This window comes from Pezoporus occidentalis, unplaced genomic scaffold (assembly GCF_034315485.1).
Source record: "Pezoporus occidentalis ecotype Australia unplaced genomic scaffold, CSIRO_AGI_Poc_V1 ctg150, whole genome shotgun sequence".
In the NCBI taxonomy this organism is placed as follows: Eukaryota; Metazoa; Chordata; class Aves; order Psittaciformes; family Psittacidae; genus Pezoporus; species Pezoporus occidentalis.
The window spans coordinates 1,538,990-1,550,536 of NW_026913317.1; the positions used below are offsets into that span (position 1 = coordinate 1,538,990).

Consider the following 11,547-nt stretch of genomic DNA (forward strand, 5'->3'; position numbering starts at 1 on the left):
TTTACTGTGCCATGTAGATAAACCAGCTTATATTCAGAATGAGCGCCAGTCTCTACTTGCCACTTCACTGCATAATAAGCATGAATTTTTGCGGTTTTTCCATGCAGTATAAACATCAGGATTTTTTCTAATCTCCTTATCCTTTTCATCTTCAGTCTCTGCACAAATTTATAAGATGTTTTAAACCTTGAACTTTTAAACTTTCTCTCTTACACAGAACCATTCTACTGACTAAGGGAAAGTTACTACAATTTTTTCCTCATGGTCAGGTCCTCAGTTGCTCATCTCAGGGGCCCTCTATCATTACCTAAGATGATGAAGTATTATCTGAGTACTCATGAACTTCTGACTAAGCTGGGATAGCTGAAGCACTGCACCACCTATCTTACATGGTGTCGTAATCCTCATGTTCCACATCTGTATATTTTTCAGCACAGAAATTGTTTGGTACAATGTTCATTCTGTATAATTATGCATATACTTATTGGCCAAAAAGCTGATTTCCACTACTAGTGGGTATGATACAAAAGATGGTTCAGCAAGTGAAACTGCTGTATCACTTTTTGCATATTAGCTCCAGTTCTTGGATTGGAGGTAGTGTATGTTTCTAGCTTTATGAAATAGGACAGAGTTATCAAGCTCTCAAACAGACTTGGGAGCTGCTTGTTGTCCTCAGTGACTTATCAGTGACCACACTTGTAGGTTGTCAGGGGAAAAAAGAGAACAAGAACTCCAGGTGAAAGCACTCTGTTTGAGAAAGGTATAGCTTGCTGGTTTGGTAAATTTGCTCAGGAGAGACTAAGCCCACCAAGAGGCTGGTCTTAAATGGAAATGAGTATTTACTTTACTGGAAATGTTGAAAAAGCTAAAGAATAGGTACCAGTAGCTCCTACTCTTGCTAAAGCTTTCAGGTGGAAAGAGTAGCAGCTGGATAGCTTGCAGAAAGAGAAAAGAGTATTCCTTTTTCAAACAGCCTGTAACAGGTAGTCTGGGCTTATAGCAGAAATAGAGCTTTTTTTTTTCTTTCTTTTTTCTTTTTTTCTTTTTTTTAACAAGGTATTTTAGAAATAAGTGTGAGGCAGCTTCTAATTAGATGTGTCTGAATGTGCTGTATATTTGTGTGTTATTAGAATGCTTTATCTTATTTTTCAAGGAGGAAACACTAATGAAAATAAGCAGCTATGGTAGCACTTGTATGCTTCATATTTTCAGGAAGAGTCAGAGCAATGCTGCACTAATTAATACTGAAGTTTGTCAGGAACCACAAGTCTTGGGATGCCTACAGACAAACCCTGCAGGAGTTTCCTGCACGGAGGGATGTTTTGAGCATTTTCCAGTCCCAGCAACAGTCTGTCCCTGTGCTGGAGGGAATACTGTCCGTTGGAACAAAGAAGGTGAAAACAAATACCTGTTGCATATCAGCCTGCAAGTCTTCCCTGCATTCACTATTTGGCAAGTTATTTTAACCCAAGACCAATGGCAGCTGATGCTAATTTTTCTGGCTGTGAAGGCTGGGAATGAAGATTCAGCTTATATATTTTACTGAGGCTAGGCTGGATGCTAACCTTGGGCAGTGGAGGAGGGGAGGAAGGAAGGCAGACTGCTGGGAATGCACCATACTGGTATCTTATATCATCCCAAAGGATCACCAGAGTTTTATGAAAGGATTCTTTTGTAGTCCTATTAGCAGCAATACAAACACTCTCAGAAGCAAGATATAAGTCAACGGAGCAATTTCTCAACAAGTTTTATGTAAGTATAACTATTGATTCCAGGGTACCTTATCTAACTCTGCATGAGCTTAACAGATTTAATTTATAATACTTGTTTCTCATGGAACATATTTCAAATCTTATTTGTAGAACACACAGCCTTTTAACTGCTTGTAGCATTTAGAATACATCTTATTTTATATATTTATATAATGTCTTATTGCCAGTGTTATGGAATTCCTTGTGAAAAAATAAATCACAAAAATCAAAGGATACATTTAACAACTTTTTTGATATGTGACATGATGAGAGATGTTATTTATTCCCCAAATACAGCACGGTTTCTTTATTGTCCTGTCAGCATTCCAAAACTTGCATTTATGTGAGAGATTATGTCATAAAAAATATATGCAACATCTCTGCTCTAGAAACGTGAATTCTAAATAACAAAGTGCATTAGCAATAGCTACAGTACCAGAAAGCATTTTCTTAAGAAAATGTTTTGTTCATTTCATGCAAGCAGCTTTCTCAACTGTTCAGAAGAGACAGTCTACCAGGTATTTTTCTCTATCCTTTTCAAGCAACTGTTCAAGGGTAAGTGTTAAACATTGCTGGGTTCATGCACTTGAAGAGCCCCCTAGGGTTAGATTCGAAAGCCCTTTCATGGCCTTTATACTCATAAATAAGGGATTTGCTGCATTTTAAAGCATATCAGATCACAGTGAAAGTTTAAATTAGCATTTACTCCAAGGAGAACACATTCCCCAGCCCTTGTTAATGTTCACCTCTTGGGTACATGCAAAGATTAAAATGAGAAGCTTTCCAGACATTCTGGGCATTTCCCTCCTGTTCTCTGTCCTGTTTTGCTCCCTCGAAATTACAAAGCAGCAAGATGAATGTAGGAGGTAGTCTGCTGTATTGCTAAAAAACGAGTTTCATGTTACTGCAGCTACACCGCAGGGGTGTATTTTATCAATTGCTGTAATAACTCGATGGCAGCCAATCGTAAAGCTACTCACGTGCTCAAACCCAGCTGCCAATTAGCAGCTGTAACAATAATCCATCCTAATAGCTATTAGCAGAGCCAGTGTTGGGATGTACCTTTACAGCCTGACACTGAAGAAGTTATGGTTATCTCTGAATCTTCTGGTTTTCAAACACATAGTGGGCTGTTCTCATTCTTGCAGTTTTCCTTCTGAGGATTTTATTGGTATACAGTTGGAATAAAGTATGCAGTAAGGTGTATCTGATAAGGACATTTGGGGCTGGAATTTTCAACAACTGCAGAATGAGGCATACAGTTTAGACTTAGACATGTAAATGTTTTCATCCAAACCCAATTTTCAGACGTGCAATTGAAGTGAAAAATGCAACTGAGAAGATTTGCCAGCCTATGTATTTATGATTGCACGATTCAGATATTGTTTTGGAAAGATTTACATTAGTGGTTGAAGTAGAATGAGAGTGAGTAGATCGAAAAGCCTTTGCAATGCTCTGCGGTCTGTGGTCCTCTGAGTACAAGCCCACCCAGGTTGCAGCCTGGGGGATGCTGTGTAGGCAACCAACTCAAGATTGTGCTGCTGAGTATTAGCTTAGCTGATGTTTTCTCCTCTTTTTGGTGTAATGTTCTGAGGGTTTGTGTTTGGATGTCCCTGAAAGGGGGGGGGGGGGGGGGGGGGCAGTAAATCTCTTTCTTCATAGTAGCTTCTAACTATTCTTCTAGGTTAAGTCATTCTGGATTTTTGACTTTGGTTAATCTCAGGTTCTAAACACATTCAATCCTAGAATTGAGAAAATGGATAGAAGAGGAATCTATCACAGTTCTCTGTTCTGGAGGCAGAGGAGGGGGAGAATAAGAAAAGGTGGTGTTACCTACTCGAAGGAGGATCATTTATTCTGATAAGGAGACACACAAGAACCTTAATAGACTGGGTCTTGCAGATACTGATTTTTCTGTTTTGTCTCATTGTTCTCTTGTATCCAAATATTAGCAAAGGCTTACTCGCTTTTATAACACTTTTGCTATGGCTCCCTGTACTTGGATATTGGCAAAGCCAAGCTGTGACATGAAGCAGATATTCACGGATCTATTCAGTGGCTGGGTTTCAGGGGTTTTGTTTGTTTGTTTGTTTGTACTAATGTCAAAAAAGTTCAGGTTTCTCTATTGTAAAGCACAATAAAGCTAACAGGTTTGGCAAGACATTACACCTCTGGAAGTGAAAACTGATTCTATTACCCCAAGATGGTAAAGATAGAGAAATTAACATGGGAATTAGGAAATAATTATTCAAAACACTGTCACTGAAATAGCAATCTCTTTCTGCTGCTCTGAGCTTTATTACTGCTTTGCTTTCTTCAGTGATAAGTTTCATATAATCCAACTCAAGAGTTCTTTGCTGCTATGAAGCAAGTGTTACAGTCAGTCTTGATTCATTGCTGTGATAACAGGAAACTTCTATTCCTAGTTAAGATGCTGCAGTGCGACTTCTGAAGCACTGTCGGGAAGAAATTTCAAAGCTGATTTTTGTCCAGAAAGGAGAGAAATTCTTTTATCTTTGTGCTAAGAAAAAAGTGAGAAATGCTTTTAGAGCTCTTCCTCTAAGATGTAACTAAGAAAAATTATCATTGTTATTTAGGAAACTGGGCAATTTATAGATCATTGTTAAGAACAGTAACCTGATTGATGGACTGCATCAGAAAAGGTGTTGTAACAGCAGAAATGGTGAATTAAACAGAAAGTGCTTGGGGGCTGAGAGTTGAAGTTTAGTCTTGGAATGTTAATCAAAATTATAAAAGTACGTGGCATTCCTATGAAACAGCTAAGTCTATTGGAACAGACTAATTCCCATTATAACACTGCTGAAGACACATGAGTCACACAGAATAAATTTGGCTCACTGATTTAAATGCTGCATCACTACTATGGGAGACAACTGTACCTATTGCACCAGGTGCAATTATAGAACTCACATGATGCCTAGTGTTACTATAATAATGACTTTTCTTTCAATAGTTAACAGAATTGAAACAGAACTGTATATAGGAGGGTGGGGGGGAAGCTTATTTTTATATGGTCATCTTTCTTCCCTTTGCAGTGAAGGGGGGGAGAAAAAAGAATTGTGCGAAATGACTGTTTTCTTTTAAGGCAAGTTTTGCAGAATATTGGTCCAGCATGTTCATTCTTTATTCAGTATATTGAGGATAATGTAAACAATAATAAATCATACTCTTTTGGGTTTGATTTTGTCAGTCTTTTTGCAAAAAAAAAAAACCAACCTCCAAAACATCCACAGAAATGACTTTCTGGTCTTGATCAGCTTTGTGTAGATGCTAACAAACACATCTCCATAGTAATCAGTCTGTAATAACTAACAATCTATTTTTTTGTTTGTTTTTTTTGTTTTTTTTTTTCCCCTAACAATGCCTCACGATAAGAAGGACAAAGGAACAGAAGTGTGGAAAGAAGCACAATCAGAAGAATTTATTAATAGGAAATAGTCTCAGGTAAGAATTTGCATATGTTTTCACAAGTCCAGAATTATTTGGCACTGTGCAATGAATGCGTAAGGAGGAAAGAAGTGTATTCTCTGACTAACATAAAGGTAGGGAGCTAGGCTTCAATCCCTTTCTTGGAAAACTGGTCCTAATATCCTTTAGTCTCATGATAGAATATTTGCTACTTAATATGTAAAAGTGTGTACTCAATGGTCCCTCCTTTGGCAGACTCCCAAAAACTCTATCCAGAGCCCTATTCATGGTTAGCGTAGTATAAAATGGGTCAATTTAACAGACTTTAATTGGATCAGTTTTCAACCAAATATGGGTCTCTTCTTTTTTCATTTAACTCTAATTGCTGCTTGCTGTATACTACGCGCCTGCATCAACTTGAATGCTGAAGTACAATTACATTGCTATGAACTGGGCGTCTCATTCTGAAAAGGGAGGCCTAGGCTTGTTTCTCAGTATAAAGCATAGAAAACCACTGAACGCTGGGTTACTTAGTCTACAGAAAGATTAATTTCTACTCACACTTATCCGTATAAAACAAAAGTCCTCTCTATTTTCCAGCTACTTTTTAAAGCCTCTTGTTAAATCAAGCACAAAGTCCTTGATGGAGGGAAGGGGAAATAGCTGGAAGATGGCTGATGATCTGCTTTAGGATGACTCATTCAATATGAGCAATTATGAATCATGAACAAACTATCTACAGGCAGCACACATAAGACTTAATATCTTCCATGTTACTAGATGCTTCTAATGTTTAGCATTAGTGTTGCTTTTTTCTTAAGAGCAGAAAGGTTCACAATATGGTATTGAAGAATCACTGATTTAAAAGTTGCACAGAAATGTTTGGGATGCTAATTACCAGTTACCATTGCACAGGGGTTTAGCCAATTTTTTCAGGTTCTTCTGTATGTAACTTCAGAATTCTTTAAAATAACAGAGAAAATGTTAAAAAATGTTAAAGTTTATCCCTGGGCAACATATTATTACTCCTTGTGCATGTGCCCATTGCATGTTTGAACTTTGTGATGCACTGTTTCAGCTACATCAGCTGCTGTAGCCAGTAGCAGGGTGTTCTACTAAATGTTACTAGATGGTGAAGGGACAGTGGCAGAGTGGGAGAGCAGCTCAGTAGGATTTACAAGTGTTGCTAATAAGAGAGAAATTATGAGATTTAAAAACCTTCAGGTTTATAATGGCTCCAGCATGGAGCATCCAGTAATGGTAATAGGAAAGTACACACATATATTTGATTTCTATTGCTGTTCCAATCTCTCTTTGTTCTAGTACAATGTACTTTGACATCCAAGCAATCCATTTAATTTCTCAGCCTAGCCTTTGTGGTTTTGCTCAGGCAGACCTTTTTTTTCCTGATGTTGCTTTCTGGCACTAATCCCATAGTTTCCCAGCCATTCTGGTACTACCTGTCTTGGTCCAGGCTCTTTTGCCTCACCCTCTACTCCCTTTTTAGTTTCTTCATTCAGATTTTTGCTCTACTTTGCTCTCCTGCCTCTTCATTCACATTCTTCTTTACTCTGGCTCCCCATCTCCCTCCTTCAGGTCTCATTTTCAATCTTCACCTGGCAATCAGCCTCGCTCACTGTCCCAGTCTACTTGTCCAGTCAGTCTTATCTCAAAAGGCTGTATATGCTGGCTCTATATACAGGCTGAGTGGCCTATATTCTTGGCTGTTATCAAACCTGCCTGAGCTGTCCTATTACTTTCCTATTCTCTTTACTTTTTATTTTGAGTTCATTTGCTGAAGGTATCTGTTTTTGGTTGTTTCTACCTTGAAGTCATTCTCCCCCAGTGAACTGATTCCCAGGCCTCCATTTTTCTTGCTAACTTCTTGTCCCTAGTTCAACCAATCTTCCTTTTTATTAATCCTTGTTTCCATTTACGAACCCAGTCTCCATATCACCACATTCCTTGCTCCAGATTTTCTTTCCTCTTTACCTCCATACACTGCCTCGTATTTCACCTGCATTTAAATCCTGCAGCTTCTTGTGACATTTTGAGTGCCAACAGGATAGTCTTGGAGAAGGTAGCTTATCTTACACAGTTACTTTTCCACAAGGATCCCTCTCCTGCTGCGTACCCAGCTCAATTAATACAATTCTTAACCCATTCCCTGAATGCACATGAGTTACCTCAAATGAAGAGGGCAACTGGGAACAGGCTCCATGAGCTTCCTGAGTGACCTCTTATCTCAGACAATCCTGAAGAACATAGGATTCAACTTTGGTGGATGTGCTTGCAATGCATATGTGATAAAACTAGTACTTGTACTCTGAATACAGTAAGTGTCTCAAACATGCTCAATTGCTTGCATGGGAGTGGCTGAGTCGTGCAGTGTCCCTGATACTGAAAGGAACTACCAACAAAAATGTTGTTGTAGCACTTCTGAAATAAATTATGGTTTCAGCTGGGTAACTTCTTGATCTTGGGGAAATTTTAAATCTGCTAAGAAATAAAACCTGAGGTTTCCTTTTATGTTTTATGCATCTGTTTATTTTAATTAGTGAAGTGATTCATTTTAAACACCTTCACCTCTGGTTACATAGTAAACGCTTTTATTAGTAGAAGTGTGTACAGAACATGAGAAGCAAGAGAAAGCACAGAGAAGACCATTAGGAAAAATAGCTTCTTATGACAAGTCAGAGAAGGTATGCTCTACTTTTGAAGAAAACTAATTTCCCTTCATAAATTGGTAAGGCTTTTTATGTTCCTTGTTCTGAACATATACTCCCCAATCATCTTATGTCACCAGTGGTCGTTTATGCAGGCATCCCCAAATTAATCCTAAATGCTGCTCGCGTATAGCCAAGCACTACATGATAACTAAACATTTTGTTTCTGATAGTGCCCTCTTAATGAGTTGCAGGTGCCACAAACTTCATGTTCCCTATAGTGCTTTACTGCTTACTAGATGCAGTAAAACAGTTGGCATGCTGTAAATTATCAAGTGATAATTATATTCATGGCCTCAATACAAGAAGAAAATCCTCTGTTAACAACATATTTCTTCCAAAATGTGGTAATGAGATGTGTTGCACCTCCTAAGAAGAGCTTGCAGGGTGACTCTCTATTTAGAATACTGCAATCACAGTTCTATTTTTGGCCAGCATCTCTATGGTCAGAACGGAGAGTGACTCTACTCCCAAACGTGTATTTCTCATTCACTACACTCTTAAATTTTTACTCATCCACTAAAAGAAAATAGTTCTGTGGTTAAAATTGGAAAGATGTGATATTTCTTTACCAGGAATGTATCAATGTGAATTTTTCACATGATCTGATTTTAAAAGGTTGACCTGTGAGCCATAATAACCTGATGGCTTAGCTAAACTATTCTAGTATTTTTCCACTTTTCCAAATGTCTTCTGTATGTGAACACTTCATGACAGCCACATCTCAAATGGTAATAGTGTCTCTGAATAGCATAGGATGCTTCCTATCTCTAATAAGCTCCTTTAATATACCAGTCATATAATGATGCTCATCAGTACAAATTAGCACTGCAAGGTCAATGAATGTTAATGTTTCCTGCAGCCGAACCTTGAAGAATAATATAACCCCCTCCTCCTCTCAAACAAAGATAATTCCAGGCTGAGTACTGTCTTACAGCAAAATAAATTAAGGAACACAGGAGTGTGCGGTGATGCTGACCAGGATTTTGTAAAAAAGCAACCTCATTTTAGAATTCTTCTCAAGTGTTATGATAATAATTATTTTTTAATGGTTTGTATTAATCTGTCAAAATTCTGTGATAACTGTAAGCAACTAGAATATTTAGGGAGCAATATTCACACAGATTTAATTTATATCATTTCAGTTTTAATGTTTTGAATCTTCCTCCAGGCTGCAAAGCTCTACACAAGCAAACAGGCACAAGGGGTATATATACATTCGTTACACAGTGTGAGAGAGGTGCAAGGAATTCTGACCTAACCATGAAAGAATTTAGGGGTTTTAAAATAAAATCTATGATTTTTTTTTATTATTTTTTTGAGAAACAATTTTATTCAATCACTTTTTAAACAGATTCTCTGATTCCTCATTATTTCTTACGTAATTTATGTTGCTCTTTTAAAAAAATAGAGATGTACACTGAAGCTGAATGTTAGTCATTCCATCTGCAGACGTTAATTCAAGAAAAATTTAAAGCTGCATTTTGGTGCATCCCTGTTTAGGACAGCATGTGAAAAACCAAGAATAAGTTCTGAACAGGTGCCTCACGCAGTTTAATTTTAGTATATGAAGCTTTAATTCAGTATTGTCACCAAAAGTTGTTTAGCAAAGAAAAAAGGTTTTCTGAATATTCTGTTCTGTTTTCTTTCACAGCTAACTTAGCCACCTGTCATATTTGTAGCAGGTAATTAATTTCAGAGCATACAATTAGTCTAGCTAAGAACAGTCTTTGCAGCATACTACCTCTACCGTCTTATTATTTCTTTATCATGCTTCCCAGCCCATTGACTCATTACTTCTCAGCTACTACATTTACATTTTACTCTTGGGTGAATTCACAAAATAATAAAATGATAAGATAACAGACTGACACTGCTCATTATGTATTGTAATAACCATAATAAGAGGGATAATCATATTATGCTTATATTTCATGCACACTTCATTGCCTTAAACTCTGGCCTGTACTCATTGATGATACTGGGGTTTTGTTGGTGCTTTCTAGAAGAATTTAATATTAAATGATAATACATTAAACAGTAATGGAAAATGTATTGGAAAACATAGCGGTAAAACCAGGATAACTACTTATTTGAAAAACACTTCTAAAAAGAATATCTTTAATTAAAGAGTTATTTCATCATGAAAATGATAGACAAATTAATAAAAATCTGTTTTACTTTATAGCATATATTACAGTCAAAAAGGGACTCTCATGAGAACAAAAATGCATAAACCATAGTGTACTGCTTTTTACCCAATACATAATTCATACATGCAAATGTTCTGCAGATATTTCACTATAAATATAATTAATTGCTGCGGATTCACAGATGAGGCTGTGTGACTGTGCATGCACATATTGCCAGGCACACTCATTTATGTTGATTTCAGGCTAGAGACTCCTGTGACAAGCGTAATAGGTAAAGAGGGGAAAAAATCAGCATTTAGAGACACACAGAATCATGCAATATCTATGCAGACAAGTCCTTACAAAAATGACAGCATTCACCAAGAAATTGATGGAAGTGGTCTGAGGTAAATAAGGAAAGGTCTCCCATGCTCATAAATACATGTACGGTGGAACATTGCATAACATTAACATCCGGCAATTTAGTGGAATTTACACCATTGTCATTCAACAATTATCTCTTTATGCTGTTGCTGATTATAACTATTGGGGAAACACTGAAAACGAGGGTGGGAAGTTTTAACAACTACATCTGTTAAGAGCTTTGCAAGATAGAAACTCCATTGCTTTTGTTATTGAAGATTTTGTGATAGAAAGCTACAGAAGAGTTTACTGATAGTCTTGCAAAATGGAGAAATTAGGTTCAGAAACATAGGAGTCATTTGGAAAATTCCAAGCAGGGAGGAGGTATTCAGCTTTGGAGGAGGAAAGCAGACATATGAGATGATCTCCTCTTTCTTTTCTATTCTGTATGACTTCATCACTGACTACACAAAGCAGCTGCTGGCACCAAGTAAAATAAATTATGTAGTAAATAGATTTTGCTGTTATTTCATAATCTCAGTTTCAACATTGTAAATACCTAATCGTATTTTTGCTAAAATGTCAGTAAGACCACGCACAAAGAAAGAGATTCTTCATGTGTATGGATTTTCAAATTCCTATGTAGCATTGTGTAAAAGAAAAAAAGAAAATTAGGAGATTGCATTTAGTGATTTATTGCCTATGGCATAGTCCAGTGGAAAGGATACGCTCTGAAATTTCATTATAATTCTGCCATCAATTACGTCTCTGATCAAACTCCAAACAAGATATTATTTTGAGTTCATACTCTTTAAAATCAAAATAAACACCTTGATTTTTAGAAGTTTGATCCAAAGGCTTCCAATGCCTTCAGTAGAAAATCAGTTATTCCCTTTTGAATCCTAATGCATTCTCATAAATAATTAGAAATCATATATTACCATCCGCTTTCTAACAAAACTCCAAATTTATGTTGGTATCTAAAAATTGATGCCCTAATAAATTCCTAGGGTAGACTTTTTGGAATTTTTATGATTGCTGCTCTATCTTGTCCATTTCTGAACATAAAGTTTACAGGAATTCTCAGATTTATGACTTCACTAGACTTTACAGTGTTCAGATAATTCCTTCAGTCTTCCATTCTAG

At 36.9% G+C, this 11,547-nt stretch overlaps 1 long non-coding RNA gene across 1 annotated transcript; it reads left to right on the forward strand.

Annotated features, from left to right (window-relative positions):
* Window positions 1–1,521: 1,521 nt before the first annotated feature.
* LOC134159752 (uncharacterized) lies at window positions 1,522–7,640 on the forward strand. The gene is made up of 3 exons (XR_009963281.1): window positions 1,522–1,752; window positions 5,148–5,216; window positions 5,781–7,640. It is a non-coding gene; the product is annotated as an uncharacterized LOC134159752 (long non-coding RNA).
* The last annotated feature ends 3,907 nt before the right edge of the window (window positions 7,641–11,547 follow it).